We start from the raw sequence: 10,714 nt of genomic DNA, 5'->3' as shown, positions 1-10,714 counted from the left end.
GACGATCTACGGAACAATTTCTACCTGGGGAATATAACCAAAATACTGAACATTGTTATCCGGTTTTATGAGCATGCGTGAGCGGTGTAAGGTAATGAAATGGTTTCATCACTTAGACATAGTAGGTTAAATCCAAATATAAATGTTATACTTGGATAAACTACATAGACTTAGGGTGTTTATTAGCCGAATTATGCCTATGTAAAAGTATATACCCAAACATTTAGAACACTTCAGTAGAGACTAATAGCATATACGATATATTGTTCATAGCTCTCATGTCCCTAAGAGTTCTCACCGTGAGATTCATACTTGGCTTCGTGTCACTCTGGGAGTGACCTTCATTCGAAAATTGTTTGTATGAGTAAATAGCAAGGTGAATAGGGGAAGTAGTTCATAGTAAGTGTGTGAAGGATATGTGTCAACATGTCCTACGGTCTCTTCCATTAGTTTGGATTGTGAGCTTCCTATGTTGCACCTACTTGTTGACTTTAGGCAATCTACACTAATCATTTAACAAACGGCTATCCCCTTTGAGGGTCGTAACATGGGATTTGGAACAACTAAAACTCCAGGAATGGATAAGATTTCTTAAGTCAATACCGAACCTTGACTATCCAATTTAGAAGCATCATTGGGGTCGAGCTCTGAATTCTGAAAATGGAGGGTTACACTTATAGAATTACTAAGTGTTAGTAATTTCTTGACCGAAATCGGTAGCTAAATAACTATAGGAATAAGAGTTATTATAGAGATAGTATTTAGTCAAGAATGTCTTGCATTAGTGAAAGAGTATTTGGTTGCCCCTCGGTAGCACTTATTCTGACTCACTATAGTATTGTTACAAACAAATAATGAATTTTGGGGACATTATTTAGATATTATTTATTTTTGCTACAATAGAATTGAATTTAGAAACATTTTACTAATGAGAATTTGTTAAAGTTTTAGCATGTTGAATTCCTCCACATTACTCATTTTCGATATGTTTAACGGTAATAATTATTCAACATGGAAATCAAATATAGTAGCAAACGATGATTTAAAACTTGTTTTAACAGAGCAATGTCCTCGATCTTCCAGGTCATTTGCAGACCAAAATGGTTGGAATGCATATGATAGATAGACTAAGGCAAATAAAATGCCTGAAACATTATTCTAACAAATATATCTGATATATTAGCTAAGAAAATTAAGAACATGGCCTCTGCTAAAGAAATCGTGAATTTCATAGATGAAGAGACAAAGAAAGCATAACAAAGTAAATATGATTTGTTTGTCATTGAGACGTGCTTAGTGAACATGATAAAAAGACTTGGATAATAGATTCAGGTGTCGCTAATCATATTTGTGCTTTCGCTCAGTAAACTAGTTATTGGAGACAACTTACAGAAAGCGAAACAACTTTTAAGGTAGGGACCGGGGAAGTTGTTTAAGCTAAAGTAGTGGGAGATATGAAGTTATTTATTGGAGATAAACACATTTTACTTGAAAATGTCTATTATATTCCTTCTATGAAAAGGAATTTAATATATATCTCATGTTTACTTGAACAAAATTACAAAGTATCTTTTGAAAATAATTGAACAAAATTACAAAGTATCTTTTGAAAATAATGAAGTGTTCATTATTTCGAAAGGTATTAAAATATGTTATGAAAATTTAGAAAATAACTTATACGTGTTAAAACTGACTGGGGCAAAAACCATTTTAAATATAGAGACGTTTAGAACAACTGAAACTCAAAACAACAAACGAAAGATTTCTCCAAATGCCTATCTTCTTTACTTAAGATTAAGACACATTAATCTCAATAGGATTGGGAGATTCGTTAAGAGTGGACTTCTAAATAAGTTAGAAGATAACTCATTACCTCCATATGAATCTTGCCTTGTGGGTAAGATGACCAAAAGATCTTTTACAGGGAAAGTTCTTAGAGCCAAAGAATCCTTAGAGCTAGTACATTCACACCTTTGCGTTTCGATGAATGTTAAAGCTACAGGAGGGTATGAATATTTCATCATCTTTATATATGATTATTCTAGATATGACTATATTTACCTAATGCATCATAAGTCCGAAACACTTGAAAAGTTCAAGGAATATATGGCAGAGGTTGAGAACCACCTAGGTAAATGATCAAATCGAGGTGGTGAGTTTATGGACTTAAAATTCAAGGATTATTTGATAGAACATGAAAATTCAGTCTCAATCGCAGCACCTGGTACACCACAATAAAATAGTGTAGTGGAAAGAAGAAATAGAACCCTGTAGAACATGATTCATTCAATGATGAGTTACGCTCAATTGCCTAGTTATTTTTGGGCTCATGCTGTGAAACCCGGATTTCTATTTTCCTTACTTAAGCAAGTGATAAAATGAATTAACTAAGTAAAAGTTAAATCCTAAGTTAAGGGAAAGGAAATTTCTAAGTGTTAAGTAGATTTTCCTTGAATAATTTAAGTTGAGCTTTAATTGGTGAAATTTGTATAATAAGTAGGTTGATGAGAAAGTTAGTGTGGAATGGTGAAGAAGGAATGGGGATTTGAAAAGAAAAAAAATATGGGAATTGGGAAATTTTGGAAAAAATTGGCTATGTATGGAAAATTTATGTGAAACGCGTGTTGTGCACAAAGCACTAGAAGGAAATTGACTAATGGCACAATCGTGTAGAAATTGCACGGAGACAAACAATGTTCGCAGTAGCTAAGAGCGAGATCGTTGAGAGTGAGATCATTGAGATCGAGACCAGCGAGATCATTGAGAGCAAGAATTTGAGCAAGAAAGTGGGAGAGAGCGAGAATGGAGAGAGCAAGACTAGCGAGAAAGTGGGAGAGAGTGAGATTAGAGAGAGTGAGAGTAGAGAGAGTGTGATTTTGAGCTAGAAAGTTGGAGAGAGCGAGATTTTGAACGAGAAAATGGGAGAGAGCAAGAGTGGAGGGAGCGAGACCATCTAGAAAGTGGAAGAGAGCGAGAGCAGCCTGTGTGTCAGCCACGCCTTGTCCGGTGCTGCATTCGAACGTCACGCCCACGCGATTGAAGGGCCTCGCCTATGCATCGAACGGCCGGGCAAGTATTTATGCGTTGAATTTGGCCGCATTCTTATAGATTATACATTGGAAACCCGAAATTTAATACAAACAAAGGTTAAAGACGTAAGGGCAAACGTCAACAAAAATTAAGTGTCTTCATAACAAAAATTCTTAAGGGCTAAGGAAATTTGGTGGACGCATATGAAGAAGAAACCTTAAGACAAGGTGATGCAAGCTTGCGTTGATAAGGGGAGAAATAAACATTTGGCCATGTAGCCAAGTAGGTGCTGTCAACACCACGAGAGATTTTAACGCCTATAAATAGAGCTTTGGGATTTCATTTTCAAATCACAAAATCATAAATTTCGTAAAAGAAAAGGGAGAACAGTGAGGGTTGAGAAGAACGTATCAATTTTAGACGAGGAGATCTCCCAATTTACTCGTGTGTTTGGAGTGATTCTAAAGCCATCTGAAAGCTCTGAAAGTCTAGTCTTCAGAGTAGGGCTGCCGGAGGAAAAAGCTCCAAGGAACTAGGTTGGAGATTGAAAAGAAGGCAGAAGGATCAGACTATCGGATCAGTCTGTGCCAGTCTTGAAGATTTTGTGATTCGGCAAAACCACGAGGAGTTCTGAGCTCAAATTTTATGGTAACTTCCTGAGACATTTTAGAATAAGTTTGTAGAAGGAAGTATTTCCAAATAAGGTACAGAACTATGAGTAATCTAAGTTGTAAGTTGAATCTGGATTCTAGGGGTGAAAAGGAGCCCGAGGAGCTATTAGAGTGAAAAGTTCCTAAGAAATCAAGGTGAGTGGCTAAAATGTTTGACTAAAACGTTTTACTTAAACTATTTTGATTACACCGTTTTACAGAAAGCATGTTTGCAAAAATATTCTCATGCCTACTTGTGAACCCCGAATCCCAATTTTACACTTAAGTGTGTTTTCTTATTTAAATTGTCTTAATTTTCCACTTAATTGTGTGTCTCTATTTAAATTTGTATAAATAAGTTGAGTAGGTTGATGAGAAAGTTAGTGTGAAATGGTGAAGAAGGAATGGGGATTTGAAAAGAAAAATATGGACATTGAGTTTGGGAAATTTGGGAAAAATTGGCTATGGAAAATTTATGTGAAATGCGTGTTGTGCACAAAGCACTGGAAGGCAAGTGACTAGTGGCACAATCGTGTAGGAATTGCACAAAGACAAACAATGTTCGCAGTAGCTAAGAGCGAGATCGTTGAGAGTGAGATCAACGAGATCGTTGAGAGCGAGATCATTGAGATCGAGACCAGCGAGATTGGAGAGGAAATGGGAGAGAGAGAGATTGGATAGAAGATGGGAGAGAGTGAGACCAGCGAGAAAGCTAAAGAGAGCGAGAGTGGAGAGAAAAGTTGGAGAGAAAGCTGGAGAGAGCGAGAGAGCGAGAGAGAGAGCGAGATTGGAGAGAGCAAGACCAGCGAGATTGCTGAAGAGAGTGAGAGTGAAGAGAGTGAGACCAACGAGAAAGTGGGAGAGAGCGACACTGCCGAGAGTGGAGAGAGTGACATTGTCGAGAGCGAAAAGAGCGAGAGCGGAAAGAGCGAGAGCGGAAAGAGCGAGAGCGCCTATGCGTTAGCCTTGCTTTGTCCGATTCGAAAGTCACGCCGACACCTCGCCTATGCATTGAAAAACCGAGCAAGCTTCTGGGCGATGTATTTGGACGCGTTAGGGTGGATTATGCATTTAAAAACCCTAATTTGAATACAAACAAAGCTTGAAGACGTAAGGGCAAATGTCAATTAAAATTTAGGTGTCCAATTAAGAGAAATTCTTAAACCCTAAGAAACTGTGTTGAATGCGTTTGGGAAGAACACATTGAACCAAGGTGAAGTCAGCTTATGTTGATAAAGGGAGGATTAAACATTTGGCCATGCAGCCAAGTAGGTGCCAATCCCACGAGCAATTTGAACGCCTATAAATAGGGAGTTGGGATTTAATTTTCAAATCACACAAAAATCATAAATTTCGTAGAGAAAGTAGAGGGCAGTGAGGGTTCAGAGGAATGTATCAATTTTGGACGAGGAGATCTTCCAATCTACTCGTGCGTTTATAGTGATTCTAAAGCCATCTGAAAGATCTGAAAGTCTAGTTTTCAGAGTAGGGCTGCCGGAGGAAAAGGCTCAAAAGAACTGGGCTGGAGGTTGAGAAGAAGACAGAATGATCAGACTGTCAGATCAGTTTGTGTCAGTCTTGAATATTTTGAGATTCCGGCCAAACCATGAAGATTTATGAGCTGAAATTTTAGGATAAGATTCATAAGAAATTTTAGAATAAGTTTATAGAAGGAAGTATTTCCAAATAAGGTTCAGAACTATGAGTAATCTAAGTTAAAATTTGAATCTGGATTCTAGGGGTGAAAAAGGGAACCAAGGAGCTACTAGAGTGAAAAGTTCCTAAGAAATCGAGGTGAGTGGCTAAAATGTTTTCGAACTAAAATGTTTTCGAACTGTTTTGATTACAAACATTTTACAGAAAGCATGTTTGCGAAAATAATTCTCATGCCTACTAGTTTTATAAAGTGGTTTCCAAGCAAGTTTGAATTGTGATTTGAACGCATGCATATGGTTGAAAAACTATTTACATATGTATATGTATTGATTTTATCCAGTATGTGTTACCATCTTTAAAGCCATGTTGTATATGTGTTATACTGTACATGCTTTAAAGAGAAAATTAGTTTATAAATAGTTTTGGTAAAATGCGAGGCCGAAGTACAAGGAGAAGGCATCCACCCAACTAGATACTGAAGTACGAGGAGAAGGTATCTATTGGTACTAAAGTACGTTTGAGAAGGTACCAAGCCAATGGGATATTGAAGTACGTTGGAAAAGGTATCCTAGTAGCTCGATACTGAAGTACAAGGAGAAGGTACTTGAGCAGTAGTACCTAATGTGGCCACAGGTGAATAAAGTCAGAGATTGAGCAAAAGGGTTCTCTCTGGACTAGTAGTTGGTGTGGGGATTATTTTACCAGTTATACAGTACTTTGATTTGAGAAATGATTTTACTGTTTTATGTTTAAAACAATTTTATATAATTTACGCTTGGAAAATATTTATGCTGCAAAAGTTTATATTTCAGATAAAACTATTTTCTGAAATTATGCATGAGAATTTACTATGTTTTCTCGGTCACTCACTGGGCGTAAGCTCACCCCATTTTCAAATGTTTTTTTTTTCACCCCCATAGATAGCGGTCAAATCCTTTGAAGATAGCTCTGCGTCTGCTCTGCCACTAAAGGACTAAAAGACTTGTAACCGTTTGCTAGGTGGTTACGGTTAATATTGTACACATGTTACTATTGTTCATACAGGGACTGGGGTTTGTGGGTTTTGGGACTTGTAAATCTAATGTTGTAAATACTCTAAAATATTAAGTTTTTAAGTTAATAAATTGTGGGCCTACAGTCATCCCGTTGCATATAATTTGTATTTGGTATCAGAGTTATTCTGCAAGAGTTTTTAGGCAGTAAGTGTCAGCCTAAAGGTTGATAACTGCTGCAGTCACGCCCTTCTCTAGGTTAAGAGGGAGATCTAGGGTGGGGTGTGACACTACTAGTTTTATAAAGTGGTTTCCAAGCAAATTTTGAATTAGGTTTTGAACGCATGCATATTGTTGAAAAACCCTTTTATATGTGTTGATTTTATCCAGCATGCGTTACCATCTTTAAAGCCATGTTGTATATGTGTTATATTGTACATGCTTTAAAGAGAAAAGTCATTTATAAACAGTTTTGGTAAAATATGATACCGAATGACACTTGAGAAGGTATCCGCCCAACTAGATATTGAAGGAAATTTGAGAAGGTATCTATTGGTACTGAAGGACGTTTTAGAAGGTACCAAGTCAACGGGATACTGAAGGACGTTTGAGAAGGTGTCCTAGTAGCTCCACACTAAAGGACAAGGAGAAGGTATCTGAGCAGAAGTACCTAATGTGTGAGGGTACTTAGTGTGGCCACAGGTGAATAAGGTCAGAGATTGAGCAAAAGGGTTCTCTCTGGACTAATAGTTGGTGTTGGAGTTATTTTACACGTTGTAGAGTACGTTGGATTGAGAAATGATTTTACAGTTTTATGATTAAAACAACTTTATATGTTTTACGCTTGGAAAATGTTTATGCCACAAAAGTTTATGTTTTAGTTAAAAACTCATTACTGAAATCATGCATGAGAATTTACTATGTTTTCTCGGTCACTCACTGGACGTAAGCTCACCCCGTTTTCAAATGTTTTGTTCCCCCCCCCCCCCCCCCCCCCACAGGTAGTGGTCAAATCCTCTGAAGATAGCTCTGCTTCTGCTCTGCAACTAAAGGACAAAAAGATTTGTAATCGTTTGCTAGGTGGTTACTGTTAATATTGTAATTGTTCATATAGGGACTAGGGTTTGTGGGTTTTGGGGCATGTAAATCTAGTGTTGTATTGACTCTAAACATATTATGTCGTCCCGTTGCATATGAATTATAACTGGTATCAGAGTTATTTCGCAAGAGTTATCAGGCAGTAAGTGTCAGCCCAAGGGTTGTAATTGCTGCAGTCATGCCTTTCTCTAGGCTAAGAAGGTGGTCTGGGGCGAGATGTGACACATGCAGTAGAGACTACAGTGTATATTTTAATCGTAGTTCCCTCAAAAAGTGTTTCAGAAACACCTTATGAGTTATGGAGATGACGTAAATGTAGTTTATATCACTTCAAGATTTGGGGGTGCCCAACATATATGTTGGTGCAGAACCCAAGAAATTGGAATACCATTCAAAAGTATTCCTAGAGGAAGATAAAGTGTTTGTATCAATAAATGCAGCATTTCTAGAGGAAGACCACATTAAAAATCTCCAGCCTTGTTAAGCTAGTATTGAGTGAGACATCCAGAGAAACTACAGATAAATCAACAAATGTTGTTGATCAAGCTGGTCCTTCAATAAAAGTGGTTGATGAAACTAGTACTTCACATCATTCTCAAGAATTGAGAATGCCTCGAAGTAGTGGGAGGATTGTTTATTAGCCTGACTATTAAATGGATTTAATAGGAACTCAAGTCATCATACCTGATGATGGCTTAGATGATCCATTGACTTTTAAACAGACAATGATAGATGTGGATAGAGACCAATGGATAAAAACCACGGACTTCGAAATGGTGTTAATGTACTTTAATCCAGTCTCTAACTTGTAGATCAACAAGAGAGGATAAAAGTTATTGGTTGCAAATGGATCTACAAGAAAAAGCGAGACCAAGCTAGTATGGTACAGACCTATAAAGCTAGACTCGTGGTAAAAAGGTTTACTCAAAGAGAAGAGGTAGACTATAAAGAAACTTTCTCTCTAGTTGTCATGATCAAGTTTATTAGAATACTCTTATCCATTGCTGCCTTCTATGATTATAAATCTGGAAAATGGATGTCAAGACAGCTTTTCTAAATAACTATCAAAATCCCTCGCCCACTACATGAGCACTATTTGAAGTGTCAAATTGTTGAAAGACTTAGTGCTTGCATGTTTATGTTGAATAAATACTTCAATTTCTAAAATGGAAGTAGATGAAATTCTGAAATTTTGGAAATTTTTGCAAAATTTCATTGAGTTCTGAAACCCTCTACAAATTACTTCCAATTCCCTTTCAATACATAGTTTCACAACTCAAATCCAAGGCTGAGAATTAGTAGAAAAGATTCTTTTGGTGGTTTACTATAAATTTGAAGGTTAAATTCGTAGAAAGCATAAGGATTAAGGTGGAATTCTTCAAAGGTAAGGAACTGAAACCCTTGTATGTGAAAAACCTATTTTTAAGCATGCTTGTAACTCAAATTAAGTGAAATTAGATTGTTTAATGATTCTGTTTGCTTCCGCCTTATGCATGTTTAATCCATCAATTGGTATCAGAGAATGATTTAAGCGCTCATTAATCTTGGGATCAATCCATTAAAATGTTGGGTTTTTCCATTAAAATCAAATTTTAAAGTGTAATTAGATTTTTTAATGACAACAACCAGCACGAAATCGACGACGTCCGCATTGTGAGACACATTGATTTTGGTAATTATTTTTGTATAAATGAGATAGTTTTATTTACATATTATTATTTTTATGAGATATTATTAATTATTAATTTTTTATTTTTAGAGTTAAGTTAAGATGGTTTAAAAAATAATAAAATAATAAAAAAATGTAAAGTGGAATATACTACATAATAACATAATGGAAAATTAAAAAAAAAAATTAGGTAGAATTAATGGAAAATAAAAAATATAGAATGAAGGTCGAATTTTGAAGACTTGACAACTTAAAAAAAAAACTATAATGTTTTTATAAATAGTTTTCAAACAACAATATTTTTATAAATACTTTTGAAAAGAACAATATTAGTCTAATTTTGTCTTCAAGTCACCCCTAAAAAAAATTATGCAAATAAATAATAACCACATTCAATAAGACAATACAAATATGTGACAAAATAATATTTTAACCTTATTCTAAAAAATTATAGTTCTTTTTATATAGTTAGTTTTTATCTATACAAGATACAAGCTTCTTTTGTTTTTGATTTGTTTTTTCGTTCTTATTTTTGCCATTCTATGTTTATTTTTTCAAACAAAGCTTGATTTATCATATTTTTAAAATTAAGTAGAAAAACTTCAGTGTCAACAATTATCTAAACTTATAAGTTTTTTTTATCGAAGTATTGTTAAATAAAAATAGTCTCATGGGCTTAGGCTTGACCTTGATTGACTAATGGGTCTGGCCTTTGGGCCTAATTAATTGGACTTGGGTCTGAGCACCACAAAGTGTTTAACTTGCTAGCTTTCTTGAAGAGGCCGGACCGACGCTTCGAGAAGGTGACCTGAAGGTTGCTCTCATTTGGCATCTTCACCTTTTGCCTCCCTATGCTCTTCCTCATGATTTTTGAAAAATTAATAAAGAGAAAGTTAAGAGAAAGAGAGAAAAAATGGTGTGAAAAATGTAAGGAAGAAAGATATTCATTTTAGAATGATGAATATGTTGTGAGTATGAATATATATATAGAGGAATTTGTGTTGGTGGTGACTTATACAAAGTACATGATTTGGTTGTCAAAGAGATTTGACAACCAAATCATTTGATTTTAATTTAGGAGTTTTGGTTTTAATTAAATTAATCCAAAAAAATTACTTGTGGTACACATGTTTTATACTTATTTTTCCAACTTCCTGTTTAAAAAATTGTATAATTCACTTAATACTCAATGATTTTAATTTAAAGATAAATGAAATAGAAAATGGTAGATTTTAAACAAATTAAATGTAATAAAAATCATATTATTGCGGTAAGGATTTTGAGTTTGATAAAATACTTAGAGGGAAAAAATTCAATCTATAATTATCACCTACCTATAACTTAATATTGGAATTTATTATTTACCACGTTATTAGTTACCATGTTATTAGGTATAAGATTTAATTTTATACATTATATTTCATTTAATTCTTAAGATTTCATCTGGTAGTGATTTTATTTTTATTTTTATGTTTTTTAAATTTATATTTATTTTCTCCTAAAATTTCATACTATGGTGTTCATATTTCTTGAAGAAACACTTGAACTATTAGTCAAATTATAAAAACAAAACCATATTTTGTAAACTTTTTTTTAATCTGACATGATTTTCCAAAACA

Source organism: Benincasa hispida, chromosome 11, assembly GCF_027475165.1.
Source record: "Benincasa hispida cultivar pf3 chromosome 11, pf3_genome.v1.1, whole genome shotgun sequence".
Classification (NCBI taxonomy): Eukaryota; Viridiplantae; Streptophyta; class Magnoliopsida; order Cucurbitales; family Cucurbitaceae; genus Benincasa; species Benincasa hispida.
The sequence above is the reverse complement of the archived record's forward strand: the minus strand, read 5'-3'. Positions refer to the sequence as shown.